The 21,905-nt window shown below is 36.7% G+C and overlaps 2 pseudogenes; one reads left to right on the forward strand and one right to left on the reverse strand.

Moving 5' to 3' along the window:
* Nucleotides 1-924: 924 nt before the first annotated feature.
* Nucleotides 925-3,793, reverse strand: LOC149232494 (G-type lectin S-receptor-like serine/threonine-protein kinase At2g19130 pseudogene; annotated as a pseudogene).
* Nucleotides 3,794-11,930: 8,137 nt separating this feature from the next.
* Nucleotides 11,931-14,231, forward strand: LOC149232495 (pentatricopeptide repeat-containing protein At1g20230 pseudogene; annotated as a pseudogene).
* Nucleotides 14,232-21,905: the final 7,674 nt, after the last annotated feature.

Consider the following 21,905-nt stretch of genomic DNA (forward strand, 5'->3'; position numbering starts at 1 on the left):
CATTGAGCCGAGAGAGGGATGTATAAGTATGTTCGTCCATCCATATGACAAGTTAACACCCGCCCTTTAATATAAAAAATTATGCTGTAAAGAGATAAATAATGTTGACTATAATAATAAAATAATGAATATGTTGTAAAGTAATTAGAAGTAAGAAAAGAAAGTTAGTAAGATGTTTAAACTTTATACTTTAAAAAAAAAACAAGAGGAGATTTAAATAAATTATTTGAAGATTTATGTTAACTAAGTTACGTGGATTTCATATATATCTTTATATAGATTTTTTTTTTATTAAAATAAGATCTTTTAATACAAATTAATATTGACATATACTTAAAAATATATTAATAATAAAAAAACAATTTTAATTTGCTTTGTAAAATGTATCGATATACATGTTATGTAAAATGTTTTAATATCATATATATATATATATATATATATATATATATATATATATATAGATAGATAATGAATGAAACAAATAAGTTTTTATGGGTAAAATGTTTATTTAGTTTTATATTTATTCTATATAGCATTAAAAAATACAATGCAAACAATGAGAAATTATACTTTATATTTTACAATTTCAAAAAAAAATTACGTAATAAAATTTGATCCCTCTCAACTTATATTAAATCTATACTTAAAATAAATATAAACTAACTTTACACTCTCTCAATTAATTTAATCTTTAAATCTCCCTTTAACTGATATGCATTCCCCTTTTATTTTTTTAATTTTATTTGTTTTTAAAGCACTCTTTGAAAATAATCCAATATAAAAATGGCAAATTTCTTTAATACCCAAAAATACAGCTCCTACAAATATCAAAACATTATTTATCCCGATTTCACCTTTCCATTTATTTTTTAACCTATATTCTTACACCACGAAAAAATCAATTTACTCCACATTCTCTCATTATCCAAATATAACTGAAATAACTTTCATTTCAAAAGCTTAAAACCTTTTTCCAAAAACACGTCAAACTTCTCCAAATCTATCTTGTATTTAAAATCTTGTGCTTTCTTGAATAATTTAAGAACAAAATTCAAATGTTTAAGCTTTGTTCAAACCTTCAGCTTGCGGCGTCTAGGGCTACCGTCCTTTGAAATAATACAATCTGGTATTTATCTATATTGTGGATCGATACTTTGCTCACAACGACTGCAACGATGGCTTGCTGACTGGATCACAACAGCAACAGGATGCGGCAATCTTTAAAATGGTGCTTGCTTTAACTCTTGGAATTATGACTGTTGTCGTTGTGAGCAGAAGCTGAATCTTTATCCCAGAAGAAAAGTACAAGACTGTCGGGTTTTAAGGCAGAGCTCTGTAGGGAGAGCGGAACTGGGGGAAGAGGGAGCGCGTCTACAATGCCTTCCAATATCTGCACCACTTTACTCATCGATGGCCTTTCATCTTCGTCGTCCTGGATGCACCATCCCGCTACAATGGCAGCCCTCTTCACCTGTTCAGCTTCTGCATCGTTCATCAATTTCTTATCAAGCACCTCCACGGCGTTTCCGCTGTTGATCTGAGCAACAGCCCACGTGGGAAAGAAAGATTCTGAGTCCCCGTCCATGTTTCTCCGCCCTGAAATGATTTCAAACAGTGTCATTCCGAAGCTGTAAACGTCCGCCTTTGTAGTGATCGGCATGCCGGAGAGCCACTCTGGGGCCAAGTACCCTCTGGTTCCTCTCATAGTCGTTAGAACATGACTAAACTCTCTGCCCAGGAGTTTGGCCAGCCCGAAATCGGCGATTTTTGGGCAGAAATTAGAATCTAAGAGGATGTTGATGTCGCAATGGATGATACAGTCCCTGCACTGCTCGTGCAGATAAGCGATTCCACGGGCAGTCCCTACTGCGATGGCGAAGCGCGTTTTCCAGTCCAAGACCTTGTTCTGATTCTCATCATCGTTCCCGGTTCTGTGGAATAAGACGGAGTTAAGGGAGCTATTGGGCATGTATTCATACACCAACAGTCTTCTGGAGCCCTCGGTGCAAAATCCCCTCAATCGAACCAAATTGAGATGGTGTGTCGTTCCAATTGTGCTCACCTCCGTGCGGAACTGTTTCTCTCCTTGACTCACACCCTCCAATTTCTTAACCGCCACCAGAGAGCCGTCTGTTAGAGTCCCTTTGAATACGGAACCAAAACCCCCACCTCCCAGCCGCTCAGAAAAGTTCTTCGTTGCATTCTGCAGCTCCTTGTAAGTAAATACAGCCAGCGTTCCTGCTGTGTATTCCGTTACAGACGATGGCGAGCGCCTGCGACACCAGATAAACAGCGACACAAAGGCCAGAATAGCAATCAGACCGCTCACAACGGCACCTACTATGCCTGCAAGTGCTTCCTTCTGGCTGGAATTATAAAAATTGGTTATATCAGAGGCATCTAATCGCAGGAACAGAGAGATTCCGCCTGAAGAATCGTACAGATTTAACAATTCGCCGAACCACATTACACAGCTCTCCGAAGTGCCCTTGAGAACGTGGGCATATGCAGTGCACGAACAATTGCTCAGACAGGCCTCCTGGCACTGCCTTTGCCCTGTGTATGGAACCCCATCCGGGGGCGTAGATTTGCCACTCAGCTCTACAAACCCGTCGGTGGTGGTCTGGTTTCCGGAGTGTCTGCATTGTAACGTCGTCTTTCGAACACAGCCGCTTGACCACTGCTGAGATTCCCATTCGCTGGTCTCCTTGGGAACAAAGCCCGGCACGCAGTTGCAAGACTTAACATTATTATTGTTACACGATCCGTAAGGGCCGCACAAGGCATAAGCCTCGCATGTAGAGAGGGGTTGCTGCCAGATCTGACTCCATTCGTTTCCCACCAATATGTACACTCGCATTTCTCCGGATTTATCCAGTACGAAACGCGACAGATAGGTCAATCCATGATTTGCATAAGAGTAGATGAAATACTTGTACGTACCGTTATTAAAATAGCTGTAATTGTGGAGGGGAATGGGCGTCATATTGGGAGTGTTGGGAAAATATTTGCCATTCCAGACACCCGTATCCCAGTATATGGTCTGATTCTTCCACGTCAGCACGAACTCCTCGGCTCCATTTGGATCCATCTGAAGGGCGTAAGGCCCCGGACTTGGATCCCAAGGATTCTTCCACGACGTTACCTTCTGGCCCGTACTGATCTTCATCCCTGGCAACCACGTATCTCCAGCCGGGTGGTCGAAGCTCTGCCAAATACTTTCAGAGGTATTCTCAGCAGTCAGCACGACCAAGTTACCAGTATCCATTATCACAGCCGAAGAGGGCTTTTTTCCGTTTCCCTTGGAGGACCAAACGAGGGATCCCCCATAGAACAAAACGAGACTCCCATCCTCTGTGAGATTTAGAACGCCGGACGCATTTTGCAGTGGCTGTTCCCCATTGGCTACCCAAGCGACTGTCAGAGGCGATACCGTTGCATACCAAATACCCAGATACCATTTTTTAACGTTGTTGTTGCTGAGATTGAAAAATCCGAATTTGAAGATACCGCCCTTAGAAATTCGGGTATCATTACCAGTCAGAGATGCACCTAGCACTATACTGTCGGAAGCTCCGTCTGCTGCATGGCTGGGCTTTATCTGAAGCAGCGGCAGGAGGAGGAGGAAAAAACAACACACAATCTGCGATTGTTGATCTCTCACGACATTTTCACTCCCCATTCTGAAATCAATGCGATGCACCAGTGATACAGTAAGTGCCTTATAAATTAAGTTGATTTCTCATGGCTGTAACATTGTCTAATTATCAGAGCGCGTTCATACTAGTCTGATTACATTTTTTCAACAGAAAAAAGTTTACATAGTTATTTCAAGTCAAATTGATACCGCGTCTAGAGCACGATTTGAAAAATAAATAATTTAAATTTTAACGAAACCAACTAGGATGCGGCCTGTTGGGTGGCTGGCAAGGCAGTAGGTTTCTTCCTTTCCGAATAGTACGAAAGGCGGAAAGTAACCCTCCACGACTCTATCACTCCGATACATTCATCGCATATGAAGTATGGAGGTTTGGTTCGGTGCACCTTATCTATGTTGACGTACCTCGCACACTTCGGGAAAGTCCAGAGTCAAATTTGTACAGCGTTAAAATTACGACTAAAGGAACAATTAATTGAAATTTGAAGCCATGGCCGTACCTCATTTAATCTATAAAAGAAACAAACAAAATTTAAAATTTCAAGTCAGATTTGTACAACGACAATAATTGAGGTGGAAGGTTATGTTCCGTGGCAATGAAAACTCACGTTTGTCTCATAGAGAAATGCTATGTTACCACATAAGTATCATACTTGTGTAATGTTTATCCATTAAAACTTAGTTAACACAGAATTTATCGGTGTTTTATTCGAGCGAGCAAAAGCCGGTGAGCCTGGAAACATTAAAATTTGGCAAACAATATGCATTTAGCAAGAGTGCATTGTTGTCAAGGTTAGAATATATATGATCCGATTTAAATGTTGTAGATTCTAGTAATATCTTGATTTACATAATATGTAATGTTTCACGATTTCAAAAATTTGACTAAGATTTATGTTTGAGATTGTTAGTAGGTTAGAAAGTAAATGATTTACATTTTTGTTGGTTGTATCTTTCGGCAGGTTACTATGCTTTTCATTTACAATGATACTTCTTCTAATTAGGCAATTCATCTTTCGATGAATTTAGTATTCTGAATAGTGTCAACCGAACTTTTGTCTTTTTCTAGTGGTCACATCTACATCATACATGATCTATCAAACAACACATGGCAACATTGCACCATTCTTCAGATTCTTGGTTTCTCACCCATGGTCGATCTAGACTCCCTTGGTCCTCCCTTGAGTAGAGGCCACTCTACATCATTGGATCTTGATCTTATTTTGTTTTGTTTTTTCTTTGTCTTAATCTCTATGCCTTGCATCCATAGCCATGGTTGCTACAGTTGCTAAAGAGTCTAGCACTATATTCATGTAGATGGAAGACATTAATAGAGGATAATCCTAGTTGGGCACTTGCTCGTCTCAACATCTTGTCATGGAAATAAAGAAACATCCTTATTAAGTTTATTGTTTTTTAAATTTTAGTTCTTTAAGTTCATAAGCATCCCACGACTTTTTTCATTCTCATGGATCCCATCAATGGAGCCAATAACAATGTGATGCACACATTTTATTGCAAAATAACCACATGTACAAAGTAGATCCCATATATAGTTACACCAAAAATATAGGATCCTAGTGATAGAGGATCCCATTATAGAGCATCATAGAGGATCCTAGGAGGAAAGGGGACAACACATAAATTGTTACAATGTGATAGAAAAAGAAGAGGAGCTAGTTATGATAAAGGTTACTCCTCATGGAACCCTCATGAGATGGTGCAAAGAGGTTCAATGGATCCTAGGAGGAAAGGAGCTTCTATAGAGATTGAAAAAAATGTGATAGCGAGGGCATATGACCCAACGATGATAAAGGAGACACGTTATTGAGCACTCGTGAGATGGGGATGCCATTAAAAGAATAAGGAAAATTGTATGCTTCACTTGCATTTCTCATTGTATATGTACCTCCTCCTCTAAATTAGTAGCAAGGAAGAGACAAGCATACTCCTTCCTCTTCTCTCTTCATAAAGTTTATTACCTATCTGAATTTCAAAAGCGACGGTTTGATTTGTATTGTTAGTCTTGATCTTGAAAAAACATTCTCAACTATAATTAATGGAGTTAATGGATTTTAGTTTTTATATATATAATTAAACTACCTTGTCACAACCCACCTCGATAATTCCACTACTATATTCGAGGAAACCATGGATTGCAACACATATAATTACTCCTTGCAATTGTATAATGACATCCCATCAAATAATTTCATTCTTTTATTTTGACAACTAGGTTTCACTTAAATATTTCTAGCAACAAATGCATTTGTTGGTTGCAGTATATGTTTAACTATTGACCCAACATTATTATGTCAATCTAGAGTTTGTGGAATTCGAGACACATCACCATATATGCCACAGAAAGACTCTAGAGACATGCACAATTAAATCCTACTCTGTCCTAAAGACTAGTTATTTCACACCTTCAAGTTCCTACATTCACTAATCAATGCTCTATTCTAATATTGCAATAAATTACAACTTATTAGAAAAAAAACCCTATCTACTAGCCATGTGGAGATCCGAGCATTGAATTTCAACTAAACTGAACAACTTCAATGTAAAAATTGTCTTAAAAAACTAGAGAGGAAAAGAGTCAAAATCTTTGGCAAACTTCACATTGTAAAAGGACTATAAAATTAACTCTCCATTCCACACACAATGCAGAGCCACAAATCATTTATTCAATGCCCGTATCCTTTTATAAAACAATCCATAACTTTATATCCCTATTGAATGAACATTCATCAAAAGATTAAGGCAACATGAATGTGCATACTAAAATACTACTGATAAATTTCCAATCAAGCAAGCAATATGAATATAGATACAAACTTTTCTCTTGTACTCAACACAACATATTCAAGGATATCATTATAATGAGTTATAAATCATAATAAATCTATCGAATTTTGTATTACACATCAACAAAATAACCCAAACTTTAGTAAATCAATTGTATCCCAAATTGAACAAGTACTCCAAATCATAATAGTTTTGGTATAGAAGTCAAGGAGACATTTCAAATTATGGTTGAGTCATGTTGCATATCATGGTAACTCTGATGCATGAATAGATAGAGTGTTCCAGGTCTCATCCCAAAACCAAAACTAGGTGTATCATTCCTACAAAACAAAGTATATAATGATTCCTTTGTTAGGATGTGCACAAATCAAACTTCCTATGGTTCACAACAATAGTTTAACATGTTAGCATTCACTATGTCTCCAAATCCATTAATGTGTGTAAAACCAACATAAAGTAAACTAGGACATACACAAGACAAAGCACACAATCCTCGTTATTGTCGATACTGTAAGGGCCTGATTCCTATTATTAGAGTCTCAATCTATAATACACTAACAGATCTATTTTCCTACTGTTCTAAAAGTAAAAAAAAATAACTTGTTGACCTTCTCACATAGATTTAAACATTCAACATCTTATCACTTTATCATAAGTAACATAATTTAAGGTGAGCATTCCATTGATATCAACTTAACAAGAGTGGTCCATGGAAAATACCTGTTCCGGCGGTTGATGATGATACCTTTGTCTTATAGCGCCCGCTGAACGCTCCTTCACACCGACCCAACCGGATTTACCTCCCAGCCAACTAGGAAATAAATTCCTAGTCCAGGAAACCTCCACAGGTTCCCTAGCCCTCCGTGCCCAAGTCCAACCAGATATAGTGTGTCCTCAAGAAGAATGTGTAAAACTAGATAATGATACTTTCCTCCTCTCAAACCCAAGAAACCTCCACAGGTTTCCAAGGTCTCCCAAAATCATAACAAGGCCAAACAATCACAACCAACCTCCACAATCCTAAGCAAGACTCCAACCCCCCTTTTCTTCCTTCCCCCTTCCCTTTTTATACCCTCTTTCCTCAACCACCTCTCATTAATGTCATTAACTTCTCATCCATCCTTAGTTGACTTCTCTTATCCCAAGTAAGCTAGGAGTACATTTGGAATTGTGACATGAATATAAAATTGAGAATTTAATGGGAAAGGATCATGTCTTCTCCCAAGTAAATCTGAAAAGTACATTTGGGAATGTGAAGTGTAATTACATGGAGAGGACCATGTCTTCTCCTTAGTAAATGTGAGGGTACATTGGGGAATGTGAAATGAATAAATATATATTGATGATAAGATGGAGAGGACTATGTCTTCTCCCAAGTAAATGTGAGGGTACATTGGGGAATGTGAAATGTAATTACATGGAGAGGACCATGTCTTCTCCTTAGTAAATGTGAGGGTATATTGGGGAATGTGAAATGAATAAATATATATTGATGATAAGATGGAGAGGACTATGTCTTCTCCCAAGTAAATGTGAGGGTACATTGGGGAATGTGAAATGAATACATATATTTTGAAATAATGGAAGGAGACCATATCCTACATAATATTCAATTTGAGAAGGTAAGTGGGGAATTTGAATAATGGAAATCATAAATTTATATTAGAGCAATATTTCTCAATATTTTCAAATAATGTAAATATTAACAAAATTTGTAGGATAAGATTTAAGTGGGGCATTACATACACCCCTCCTTCAGAAAACTTCGTCCCGAAGTTAGAATGAAAAGATACAAGGAGTTTGAAAGCATAGCAAACCAAAGAGAGTTATAGCATTAAAATTCGATAAGTGAGACAATGCCATTACTTCCCATCAAGAGTCTCCAACTGATCTTTATCTTCCTATCCAGCCTAGCCTACTTCCGTTCCCGCCCTATCCGTCCTCTGCTGCCTTATCAGTGGCAAAGGCCATACTGACCACTGATAAAACCGACATGGTGGGAGCGTCGAATGCCTCGACCAAACTTTCCCCAGCAGGACTCTGGCAATCGTCATCACACGTCTAGGGGGAGCGTTCAGCTGTCCTCCCCACGATTCCAGGTTTCGGAGGATACACGGTGGGAAACACCTCCACCCCTCCTTCAGAGCACGGAACACACTACAGAGCTGGTTGGACTTGTCATCGAATAATCCAGTCAGGTCGTCTTGCCACCTGTCATTTGCATTTTTTTTTTCTCGTGTCATAAGAGTGCATATCAAGTAGATACCAATGAAGTAAAATAATGTACATTATACCTTCCTCATGAGATGTCTCATCCTTCCCTCTTGGCTATCACATAGTTATTTTCCCCCCTGCGGGTTAGCTCTCATTCATGCAATTATATAACAACAAGATATATAATCCTCATGTTATTTATTCTAGTATCCACATGTCAATCTTGTAGCTCATACTAGAAATAAATCATAAATTCACTAAGTCATTCGTTTAAACCAATCATATCCACTCGAGCCATATATGAAACAAAATAATTCGGATAACTCACGCACTAGATAATTCACCACTAAGTGAGTCATACATTTAGGCCATACATCAACCATTTCCATCATCAATATCAAATCTATCACTTGATTCATATAAGTAGTTTCACATGTCCAACCAAATGCATCAATATTACATAATGTTCATAAATAATAACATGGGCTTCAAAATAGAGCCTTAGCATGGGTAACTATCTAAGTCAAATAGGCACCTTGTGAAACCCCTAGATAACAATTAGAGTTGAAACAGATTCAACTGTCCACCATGGAGAATGGTATTGGAACCCGAATATGCTATAAGGTGGTACCAAAACCACAATATTGGCAAGCAACGGGTTAGTGCACTATCAATTCCACTAGAAGGCACTAGTATAAGTTTCATGCATATAATTTCTTTAATACCTCAGTGAATATGAAAGTCCCACTCTTTAACATATTGCCTGCAACATCATTGTTAATTCGGAATGAACACGTGAAGAAACCATTACAAGATATGCGTTGTTTTATTTTCTAAAAGTAAAATATCGTATCATGTCTTGTAATGATACAAGCATGAATTGTGATTTGTTATACTTGGAAGGCATAGTATCATTATATTGAATCTCTATAGGATCCTATGCCGATTAGGTGGGTCAAATTAGGATTTAATATATTATTTAAATATTGCCATAGTCCTGATCGACAAGAGTGGTCTAATGGATGACAAATGTCCATAATGTATGAGATTGGAGACATTTAAACACATTCATTGGCAGCACCCCTTTGCGAAGAGTTGTTGTACAATTGTTCGTGACAACTTTAGGTCACTGCTCTGGGAGGCCATTCACTATCACTTTGCTTTTCTTGATGAATGTGGATCTCTTGTTCTCAGCCTTTATTTATTTATTTTTTATTATTTTTTTTTGTATTGCATTTGGGCCACGATAGTAGATGCTCCCCTTGAACTGACTTATGCGTAAACAAGGAGTGAGGTGGGGTCTACTCCCCACTCACTCACTTTACCTTTACACTTTATTTCTAACAAATTGAATTAAATCAAATTATTGCACTTTATTTCAAACATATTGAATTAAGTCGTGATGTCTCATGAACTCAATGTTGCCTCTTTGACTTGGTCACTAAGTTGGGCCTCATTCGGCGGGCCCTACGTGGTTGCCACATCACCTTTAGTCTCCAATTAATTTCCATGTCAAAGTCAAATTCTTGACCCTTTTTTTTTTCTTACCATAGAGAAAATAATAAATTTTCTCCAATTATTAATTTTTTTTTGGTTTCCTCACTTTTTCCACTAACATTAGAAAAAGTGGGTTTTGGCAGGCCTTGGAATAAATATTTGTATGCCTGGAGGTGTCATGTGGGCCGTGCTTTGATAACGCAAAACACTCTTTTACATGTTACATATATTGCAGCTTTTTGTTATCTTGTTTATTGTTGATCCAAAAAAAAAATCGCTCCAGATTCAGTGAATGTGTATCATGCAATTGATTGCCTACCCTATTTTGCACCTAACCATTCTACATTTGCATAGCCAATTGCTTAAAGACTTCCATTTTTTTCAAACCAGATGCCAAAGATAAATGTGCCTATGATATTTTGTCGCACTTAACAGTCTAGGTTCAATATAACAAACAATAGTTGATCAAAGAGATAATATCAAGCATAAGAAGGATAATATAAAAGAATCCATAGAAATAAATAATATATAATTTGACAGTTAAGAATGACCTTCGTGATAATGTGTATGCACATTGTAAGGTCACAAGATGAAGAGTTCTCAAAGACCTTTCTAGGGCACTTTTTTCCGGTGTACTTGTTGGTTGTAATATTCCAATTTAGGAAATGACCCAAAATAGCACCGTAATTTCCAAGTCATTTTAAATTTCCCAGTGGAGTCTTATATCAAAACAGTTTTCTGTACTACTGTAGGTATGGTCGCTGTGTTTGGTTTCAGATAGGCCCTTTTGTCAAATGTATGTGCTTATTCACAAATAAAACTTAGCCATAAATGTGCAAATCAACAAGCACCATGCACAATAAAATTTGCTCTTTTTTTTTTTTTTTTTGGCTTAAATGTTCAATTCAGAAATATTCAGCGAAATACCATTGACTAGGGTGCTAAACAATGGGTTGATAGAAAATATAATCTTAGTCAATGAACAGAAACTAGTTTTATTAGGGAGCAAAATTCAGAGTTACAATGTCATGGAATTCAACACCCGGAACAAGCTCCAACTAATAAAAAAAATTGACTAGCTGGTAGATAAGCCTCTAGAATAAATTCTTCCTCAATCCACTGAAAATAACCAGCATGTCCTTAGCACATAAATAAGTCTAAAATGCAGAACAGAACATCCCTTTTTCTGATCAGAAAGATAGCCACCCAATACATGTAATTAGTATGTTCTTTGATGCACAAAAACTGAGATGAACTCTGGAAGTTTAGGCTGAGCGAATGAGAGTGCAGTGATCAATCCGGCTTCCATGGAATGTGGATATTTAAACCTCTTAAAATTTCCCATGATTCAATTTGAGAATTACTATGTTGGAAAACGATTTTTCCCAAAAATATAAGGAGGCAAAATATTTTTTATTTTATTTTTTGCCTGCTAGCTATTGTTGGATGGAACTTGTAGCAGGACAATCTACTTTTCTTATTTGAAGGTTTTGTAATATAAAAACATGTTTGTAAACCTGAATTTATGTATTTGTACAACAGAAATCAAAATATCGATGTGATGTTAAGGTGAAGGTGAAGTTTGAAATAGCAAGATAAGGCTTCATGAAGGATATCAACAAGTGGAAAATGGTTTGTCATCTATTGTTGCATTGCATATTTTATTCAAATTTGTTCTTGCAATAGTGTTAAATTATGAAGTGGATTTTAGTTCAACAACTTGTTAAGTAATGGTGTAGTGATGCTTTTTGCAGCCAAGAAGCAGCTCACAGTTCAAGTAATGGAATTGTGAGACGTACCCAAACAGGGCTCTAAACCAAATGCAACAGGAAGGACAAAGTGGAGACAGTTACACCTTTCCAATCGTCCTCAAGGCATGCATTGAGATTGCGGCTCTGAAGCATGGCGAGGAAATGCACAGGTCAGTAGTCAGAGGTGGACTAGAGTTGCATGTCAATGTGGCTAATGCCCTTATATCCATGTATTGGAAATGTAGGAGAATTGAGAATGCACGCCAAGTGTTTGACAAAATGTCTGTGCAAGATGCAGTTACATGGAACACTATGATTGCAGGGTATTTCGAAATTGGGAATTGTGAAGAGGCCGGAAAGCTATTTGATGAAATGCAGATGGGAAAGTCGAAACCTGATGTGATAACTTGGAGCGCGATGATATCCGGGTATGAGCGGAATGGTCATGACAATGATGCAGTGAGGTCTTTCTCTAAAATGCAGCTGGCTGGTGTGAAAGCCAATTCAGTCACTATTGCCAATGTTCTCGCTTCTTGTACAGATTTAGCAGCGCTGCAACGGGGCAAGGAAATCCATAACCATATGATAAAAATGGATTTGAATCATATGTTTTTGTGGGGAATGCATTGATTCACATGTATGCAAAATGCGGAAAATTGGATGACGCATACGAAGTGTTTTCCAATATGCCAGAGAGAGATCTGATCTCATGGAATGCAATAATTTCATGTTATGCATTGAACGGATATTTTGATGAGGCGTTGGGAGTCGGGACACTTTGATCAACTACAAATGACTGGAATGAACCCAAATGTAATTACATGTAGTGTAGTGATTGTAGGGTATACTCAATTCGATCATAGTGTTGAAGCCTTGAAAAGGCTCTTTAGTTGAATGCAACTTGCAGAGGTGAAGCCTGACTCTGTTACCATAGAAATTAGTTGCCTCCATGCACTGACTTGGCGACTCTGCAGCGTGGTAAGGAGCTTCATAACTACACAGTAAGAAATCATTCAGAGTCAAATGTCATTGTGGGGAATGCTTTTATAGACATGTATGCCAAATGTGGAAGTTTAGAATGTGCACGCAGTATGTTTGACAAAATGGTTGAAAGAGATGTGATATTCCAGAATGAAATTATTGCAGGGTATCGAATGAATGGGCACGGGGAGGATACCATGACAATTTTTTCTTGTAATGCAATTGGCAGGCATTAAGCTAGACCATATCACCTTCATTGCTGTTTTGTCTGCATGCAGTCATGCTGGGCTTGTGGATGAAGTTTGGAGATATTTTTATTGCATGACTCAGGAGTATGGTATCTTTCCCCAAGTTGAGCACTATCCCTGCATGGTTGACATCCTTGGCCGTGCTGGGCAGTTGGACGAGGCATACAACCTAATCAAAAGGATGCCACAAAAACCTAATGCTTGTGTATGGTGGCCTTGCTTGGTGCATGAAGAAAACATTACAACATAGAGCTAGCAGAATGTGTTGCGAAACACCTTTATCAGCTGGAGCCTAAAACCACTGGAAACTATATTCTGCTGTCAAATATTTATGTTGCATCTTGCAGGTGGGAAGATGCAGCAAAAGTAAGAACACTGATGAAGGATAGAGGTTTAAACAAGAAGCCGGGATGCACATGGATTGAGGTCAAGAACAAACTTTATTCATTCGTTGTAGGCGACACTTCACACCCACAGTTAAATGAAATCTATTTGACGTTAAATAGTTTGGCTGGGCAAATGAAAGCAGAAGGCTATGTGCCAGACACAAATTTTGCATTGCATGATGTGGACGAGGAGGAGAAGGAACACATCCTTTATGGTCATAGCGACAAGCCATCCATTGATTTTGGTCTTATGAGCACACCCCCTGGGATGTCTATCAGGATCACCAAAACCTTCGAGTATGTGGTGATTGCCACAATGCAACCAGATTTATTTCCAAAATTGTTGGGTGAAAAAAAATCATTGTAAGGGATTGGAACCGTTTCCATCATTTTGAAGATGGCTTATGTTCTTGTGGGGATTATTGGTGAAGTTAATTGGAAGAGGTGACAATGATGAGATTACTCGGGTAAATTTTGCCTTGCGCTTGTTGCCAGGCAATGGGTACCCCTTTATTCAGAATTGCAATCTTGGAAATTGAAGCATAATGATATTCCAATGCAAGAGATTCAATCATGCAGGTTCGGTGACTTGACGGACATAACTTATTTTGGGGAGACAGGGTTATTGCCATTGTTTCAAGGATCTGCCTCATTCTGCGAGGTTTATTGATAATTGCAGAATGAGAGAGGCAACATGATCGGCATATGCCATATCAACTTCTGCCTTATGTTTATTCTTAGCATAAGATGTGCTAGTTTTACTGCTGAAGGCAGGTTTCGTGGGGGGGGGTTCATAATAATGACACTAGAATGTTAACAGTGCGTTTTAGTGCAATTTGTGAGTTTAGAAACATGAACAACATCACAGTTGCATATGGAAAATCTAGAAATTAGATTTCGACTTTTGTGGTGATGGATTAACAAAACTGCAGTAACATCTCTTTATCCACTGAGGGTAAAGAATTCTTCATTTTCTACTTTCTCCATTATCTAGATACAATGAAATTTGGGTATCGAATTTTTTTTGGTCAGTTATGACTCAAACAAAGTGAAAACTCCACAAACATCCTTTTCACCTTGTATGAGGGAATAAGTAATATATGAAAGTTAAGAGATCAAAGAACTTACCACTGTCATGAGATCAACCCTTCACATACTTGTCAAGGAATCTCCACTAATTCAATACAAGCATGTTTACAAACTAGGAATAGGTTTCTAAAGTTGCATTGCACTTTCAAAGTACCGTGTAGAAGGGCCTAGTCCTAATTTCTAGGATAAGCGATAAGAACATTGGATAAGTCATAATCACCTTTATGGGAAGCCCAATAGCATCTATCAGGTATCCATGACCTTCTATACTTTATGCATTGAAATGCAGATATTTGTGGGTTGTTCCTAAGAAGCTCCTTAATCTTATCTTCTAAGAGGCCAAACTTGTTAATTGCTTCAATTTATTTTCCAAAAATTCATGTGATTTAGACATAATTGTTTAAGAATATCGAAGAAAAAAAAAAAAAAATTAAAAAATTGAGGGTTTTGTCAATACCCTTTTGTTTATCTAATACATCGGTAGTGGATGGTGTACATCGATAGGAATGATCATAGGTTAACAATTTTAAAAACAAATATATGTACAAGAAATTTAAAATAAATTTTATTGAAATTATTAGGGTCATAGTTATATACATATATTATTCAAAATAGTGCAATTGAACTACCTGAAATTATGTCAATACTATTCCTTTATAATTATACTGAGCACTTATCATCCAAGTTACGATAATTTAAATTACAAGACTTCCATAAGTTGGATACATAATCTTTAATACATAAGCGCACCCATGTTCAGCTTCTTTTTTTTTTCCCATATACCTCCAACGGTCGTTGCTTAGTATTTGTCATATAATTATTTGGACATTGGCTTGGCTCTATATGGCCCTTATTGGAAGCATTTGCGTAAATTTTTGCATACAATACCTCAAGCGATGTTATAGATAACCAAACTTAAACCTTCACAGAAAATTAGGTCTGAAAAAAAAAACAAAAAAAAACAAAAGAACTTGGGTTGTCATGTTGAGAAAAGCAATGGAAAAAAAAATCATGCTTCTCCTGTTGAATATATTTGACTATATTGACAACATGAATAGCCCACACACTTTTGCACCCAGGGTGTTTTTCTAGCAACCAAGCTTGTTGGCATGTATGCTTGCTCTCGAAATATGAAGTATGCACGTTAGGTGTTTGATAACATTCCCAAGCAAAATGTTTTCACATAGAGTGCGACTATGTTATGTCAGGGATGGACATTGCCAGGGAGCCCTCGAGATGTATTATTAAATGCAACCAGAAGAACCAAAGCGTGGTATTGTGGTATGGCACCAGGTTTGTATGGCACAGGTCTCAGTTTCGACCCCTCGGACTGCGTATAATATACAGGCTAATACCTCAAACAAAGAACATTCCATCAAATTTACACTCGTAATCACCAATTCAACGACATAAACCCTCAAATCACAAATAATTTACAGGCTAAAACCTCATTTAAACAATGTTTCATCAAATTCGCAATTAGAATCGCCAACTCAATGATAGAAACCCTCTAACTGCATAAAATTTAGAGATTACGAACCCCAGAAAAGTCCATTTCCGTCAAATTTACACTCAAAAAGGAAATCTGACGAAAAAAACCTTAAAATTTAGCAGCTACAAGCCACTAGACACTTAATTTCTGTCAAATTTAAACTCAAACTAGCAATCCGACAACAGAAACCTTCAAACTCCATAAAATATACAGATTACAATACCCTATGAAGTCAATTTCCGTCAAATTTAAACTTAAAATCGTCGTTCGAACTTCTAATTGAACATACTAGACCTATATTTTTTTTTTAAATCCCCAACTGTCACTGCAGTTCGTGCTTTTGGTACGTTCTGTATTTAAAACTGAAAAGAATTGGCTTAGCAGTGTACCAAACTACTCCAAATGGAAGCGGTAGATTTTACAAAAATATAAATAAATAAAAGAAAAGTAGGTTTGCCCATTTTGTTCCCGCTGGTGTTGAAAGTGTACAAAGGGCGACTAGGAGTTACCAGCCAAAATGCACTTGAACTTCCTTTGAGGTTTTTCGTCTGCGATTGGACGCCGAGTATTTTTCTCACTGTGATGAATCGCATACACAAATACAGCTAATGAAACTGCCGCCAAGCAGGAAGCAGTGAAGATTAATTTGCTATCCATTCCAATGTGGATTTTTTTTCAAAGTATTCTCGGAGGCAAGAAGGCTGGATTGAATCTAATGGAATATTGCCACCGCCCATGAAAAAAATACCATGAGTACCTAGTTCAATGGGTTATGGGCTTGTTCAGGCAAGTCTAAATAAATCGAAGGCCCCTCTCAGATGGTTGTGGTATATATACTCATAAACCTCCTCTCTTCTAGATGCATGTGGATCCTGCATAAACCTTGAGATCTTTTCTTTCCAAAATGGAAATGTACGCACAGTAGCATATCGATTGTTGGCATAAGAATGATCAAATCATTGTTAAGCGAAACCATTTTAAAGTCATTTGGTTTTTTTAATAGAGGTAAAAGTTAATGTATCATTTTCAATCTAAAACAAATTGTGTATATCTATCTATCTATATATATAAGGATTACAAGTACTTAGGAGGATCACAAGCTCTTTATATTGGAATTTGGGTTTAGTGGGTTTTAGGCCCAGATTTGAACCAAAGCTCTGATACCATGTGTAAGGGCCTGATTCCTATTATTAGAGTCTCAATCTATAATACACTAACATATCTATTTTCCTACTGTTCTAAAAGTAAAAAAAAAGAACTTGCTGACCTTCTCACATAGATTTAAACATTCAACATCTTATCACTTTATCATAAGTAACATAATTTAAGGTGAGCATTCCATTGATATCAACTTAACAAGAGTGGTCCATGGAAAATACCTGTTCCGACGGTTGATGATGATACCTTTGTCTTATAGCGCCCGCTGAACGCTCCTTCACACCGACCCAACCGGATTTACCTCCCAGCCAACTAGGAAATAAATTCCTAGTCCAGGAAACCTCCACAGGTTCCCTAGCCCTCCGTGCCCAAGTCCAACCAGATATAGTGTGTCCTCAAGAAGAATGTGCAAAACTAGATAATGATACTTTCCTCCTCTCAAACCCAAGAAACCTCCACAACTTTCCAAGGTCTCCCAAAATCATAACAAGGCCAAACAATCACAACCAACCCCCACAATCCTAAGCAAGACTCCAACCCCCCTTTTCTTCCTTCCCCCTTCCCTTTTTATACCCTCTTTCCTCAACCACCTCTCATTAATGTCATGAACTTCTCATCCATCCTTAGTTGACTTCTATTATCCCAAGTAAGCTAGGAGTACATTTTGAATTGTGACATGAATATAAAATTGAGAATTTAATGGGAAAGGATCATGTCTTCTCCCAAGTAAATCTGAAAAGTACATTTGGGAATGTGAAGTGTAATTACATGGAGAGGACCATGTCTTCTCCTTAGTAAATGTGAGGGTACATTGGGGAATGTGAAATGAATAAATATATATTGATGATAAGATGGAGAGGACTATGTCTTCTCCCAAGTAAATGTGAGGGTACATTGGGGAATGTGAAATGTACTTACATGGAGAGGACCATGTCTTCTCCTTAGTAAATGTGAGGGTATATTGGGGAATGTGAAATGAATAAATATATATTGATGATAAGATGGAGAGGACTATGTCTTCTCCCAAGTAAATGTGAGGGTACATTGGGGAATGTGAAATGAATACATATATTTTCAAATAATGGAAGGAGACCATATCCTACATAATATTCAATTTGAGAAGGTAAGTGGGGAATTTGAATAATGGAAATCATAAATTTATATTAGACCAATATTTCTCAATATTTTCAGATAATGTAAATATTAACAAAATTTGTAGGATAAGATTTAAGTGGGGCATTACAGATACACAACATTTCCTCCAAATCAGTATAAAATGAAGACTCAAGTCAAGGAAATGAAATATGCATCCTCTAAGACTATTAACAAACAACAAATCCTCCATATCTAACATAAACACCACTTAGCATTCTTAAATATAAAATATTGAACACCGAAATAAGATCCCTAACCTATACATAGCAATAAACATAGAGAACGGGGCAACGAAACAAGACAATGAGTTGGGTCGGGGGGGCCTCACAACGAGCTAGTTGTCCTAATAAAACAAAATAAACAACTAAAATAAATGATAAATAACACACAAGAGAATCTAACATGAGCTTCATATTAGATCAATTCCTAGTCTACATCGTATGGAGAGAGATCACACTTGAGCGACCTGTTCATTAGAGAAATTTTGAGATCTAAAATGGGCATCAAAACAAAATTGTACAACCAAAGTCAACTTTACAAGAAACAATAAGATTAAAGATGATGATGTCAACTATGGGGGATGATTCACCATTATTGGAGTAAAAAGGTAAAAATATTAAAAAAAATAAAAAATAAAAAATAAAAAAAACTAGTTTTTCAACTCATATTTTCAACTTATTGCTCTATAGTTTTACTCAAATTTCAAGCAGGAGAGCTCGTTGGATGTGAAATTTAATTCCTCATATAAGGAGTACCCATGTTGCATACTTTCAATGGACCCTACTACATGAAAAATGAGAAATACATGAAAAACATGATTGCAATCACATTTTTTTCATAAAAAATGAGGAAGACATGAAAAACATGATTGCAAGCACATTTTTTCATGTATTTCTCATTTTTTGAGTAGCATAGTCCATTGAAAGTATGCAACATGGGTACTCCTTGGATAATGAATTAAATTGTGCATCCAAGGAGTACTCTCGCTCGAAATTTGAGTAAAATCATAGGGAGATAAGTTGACAATATGAGTTGAAAAAATAGTTTTTTCTTTTTTCCCTCTAAAATTTGATGATGTAATCTAATATTATTTTATTATTTCTAGTATTATTTTATAATATTCTCAGGAGGCCCATTTTAGACCTCAACATTTATCATGGGGGAGTGACTCTGGGATCGATTACAACCACATAATTTCACATTAGAATCGATGCCCTTCAGCAAAGCCATAATTATACGTTTATATCAATTACAATATAGAACCTGGCTAAAAATAGCCAAAATGGTTGTGAACCAAACAAAATACAAATCAAGACAATCCCTAAAGAATGAGTCTAGTTGCACCAAAATCTGATCATGGAAAATTGTGGATCTGCACTGGAAAGACTAGAAGATCAACTCCACCAATCTCAGTTGTGATCCAACTAAGAATCTTGAGGAGACGTTCTTGTAATCCAATGTGGTCGATAATCCACTTGTTGAAGGCCTACATGGTAATATTTGAATCAACAACCATACATGTCTCGTTTTCTTAGTTACAGGTCTATATATGTGGGGCAAGATTAATGCGAGAAAATTGTGCATACTACAATATGATCCTGTCTCATCCATTCTCAAGCTATTAGTGCACTAGCAACCGACTGCTGATGTTCACCTATCATAGGATTAACCATAAGTGCTTTTAAAATTTTGAAACAAGGGAAATATGTCAAATGCTAAACAAATTACCTTGTCATGCTCAAATTTAAGATAATAGCCCAAAGATGTGCAAAATGATAATGATAATGGCAAGAATTAGATAAAAGCATAAGTAGTCATAGGGAAAAAAGGTGTATAAAACTCATCAAAATGGAGGCCCCACATCCCCCCATGACGATCATCTTACATGTCATCATGAAAGGAAAACCTTTGAATAGAGACCGAAATTGATAAAAACTATAAAGTTGTGGTTTCTCTATTAGAGTTCTCCTGCATTGACTAGAATATTATTAGCTTTTAATCATTCATTACCTCAAGGATCTAAGGCATGGATTGAAAACTATAGGACTAATGAAATGGTTGAGTTAATGAGGGTGAAAGTGTGTAGGTAAGTGTTGTATTATGTTAACTTCCTTTGCATGAGTGAGCTGAGAAAAACAAAAACATTGATACCTTCAAGTGAAATACACACTAGGCACTGTTATACACATTGTTATAAGATTAAAGACTAGAACCCAATCATATCTGACATAAGATCAATAATCATTACCATGCATCTCTCTAGAATAAGTACCAATACCATTCAACATTGTTAACTGTCGCAATGGGTTTGCCATATATTACTGAATATTTGGGCACTAACCCTTACCATAGGCTGCTTAAGTAGGCCGCAACAGACCTCCTAAGAATAGGCCTTGAAGGAAACACATACAATACTCTAAAACAATCAATACATCAATATAGAAAGGCTAATATCAAACATAACAAGATGACACCTTTAGCTTTGAAGACATCACACTTATGAACATACCTCTGAGGAATTCGACCCTAGTTCAATATCCTATGCGGGTAGGGTTTTCGAAGACACATACCATAATTTTTAAGACCTTTGTTCTTCTTCTTCTCGGCTATGAACTAGTTGTGTTGGTCCTTCAAAGTATGTGGCCTAGTTCAAGCTCTTTACCAACCCTTGTGGCATACCAAAATAATTCTTCTTGTGTTGTTTCGGCCCTCCAAAAAGATACAGTACCTTTGTGGCTAGATCACCAAAATGTGCCCAGAACAATCACCCATAATTGTCTTCTTTCATACAACCAACAAGCTACCATACTCGACCTATCCAATCACATAAGAGAACCAAAAATCATGTCCATCCCTTGCTTAGAAATGCTCCTATAGACTTTGGCTGCTTCAAATAAAGATTCCTCAAATGATTGAAAACCTTCCACATAAGAAGTCAAAATTGAATACCAAATAGAGGAGGTAAATATTAAATTCAAATTTTCTCAAAATGATATTTAAATATATTTTTTTAATGATTGCTTGCCTAAATTTTGTGCCACATTAAAAATAATGAGAGGAGAACTAATTAATAATATCCTTTACCCAAATTAAATCATTTTTGGGGCAAGATGGGTTTCTAATAGGAAATTCATTCCATAGTTGCCCCAAATTTCAATAGTTTATACTCAATAAACTGATGATCTTGGGAATATGTGAACTTCATTAAAAATGCAACTTCCTCATGCATTTAATTTTGATCATAAGAAGTAGTTGCTTCTTTTTGCAGAAAATCTACATCTTAAAGGTAAATCATAACAATATTCTTCAAGGTAAGTTTCATATGCTTGTTTTCATCTTTTCCTACTTTTTATGGTTTTAGTTTCAATCTTGTTCTTAGTATTTTCTAATTTAAGATTTGTTTTTGCAGGTCTTCAAAATGTAGCTTTGGTACTAGCTTAGATTTGGAATTCACTCTCCTTATTA

Source organism: Pinus tabuliformis, chromosome J (assembly GCF_031772625.1).
Source record: "Pinus tabuliformis cultivar Carrire ecotype Pingquan chromosome J, CPIR1, whole genome shotgun sequence".
NCBI lineage: Eukaryota > Viridiplantae > Streptophyta > Pinopsida > Pinales > Pinaceae > Pinus > Pinus tabuliformis.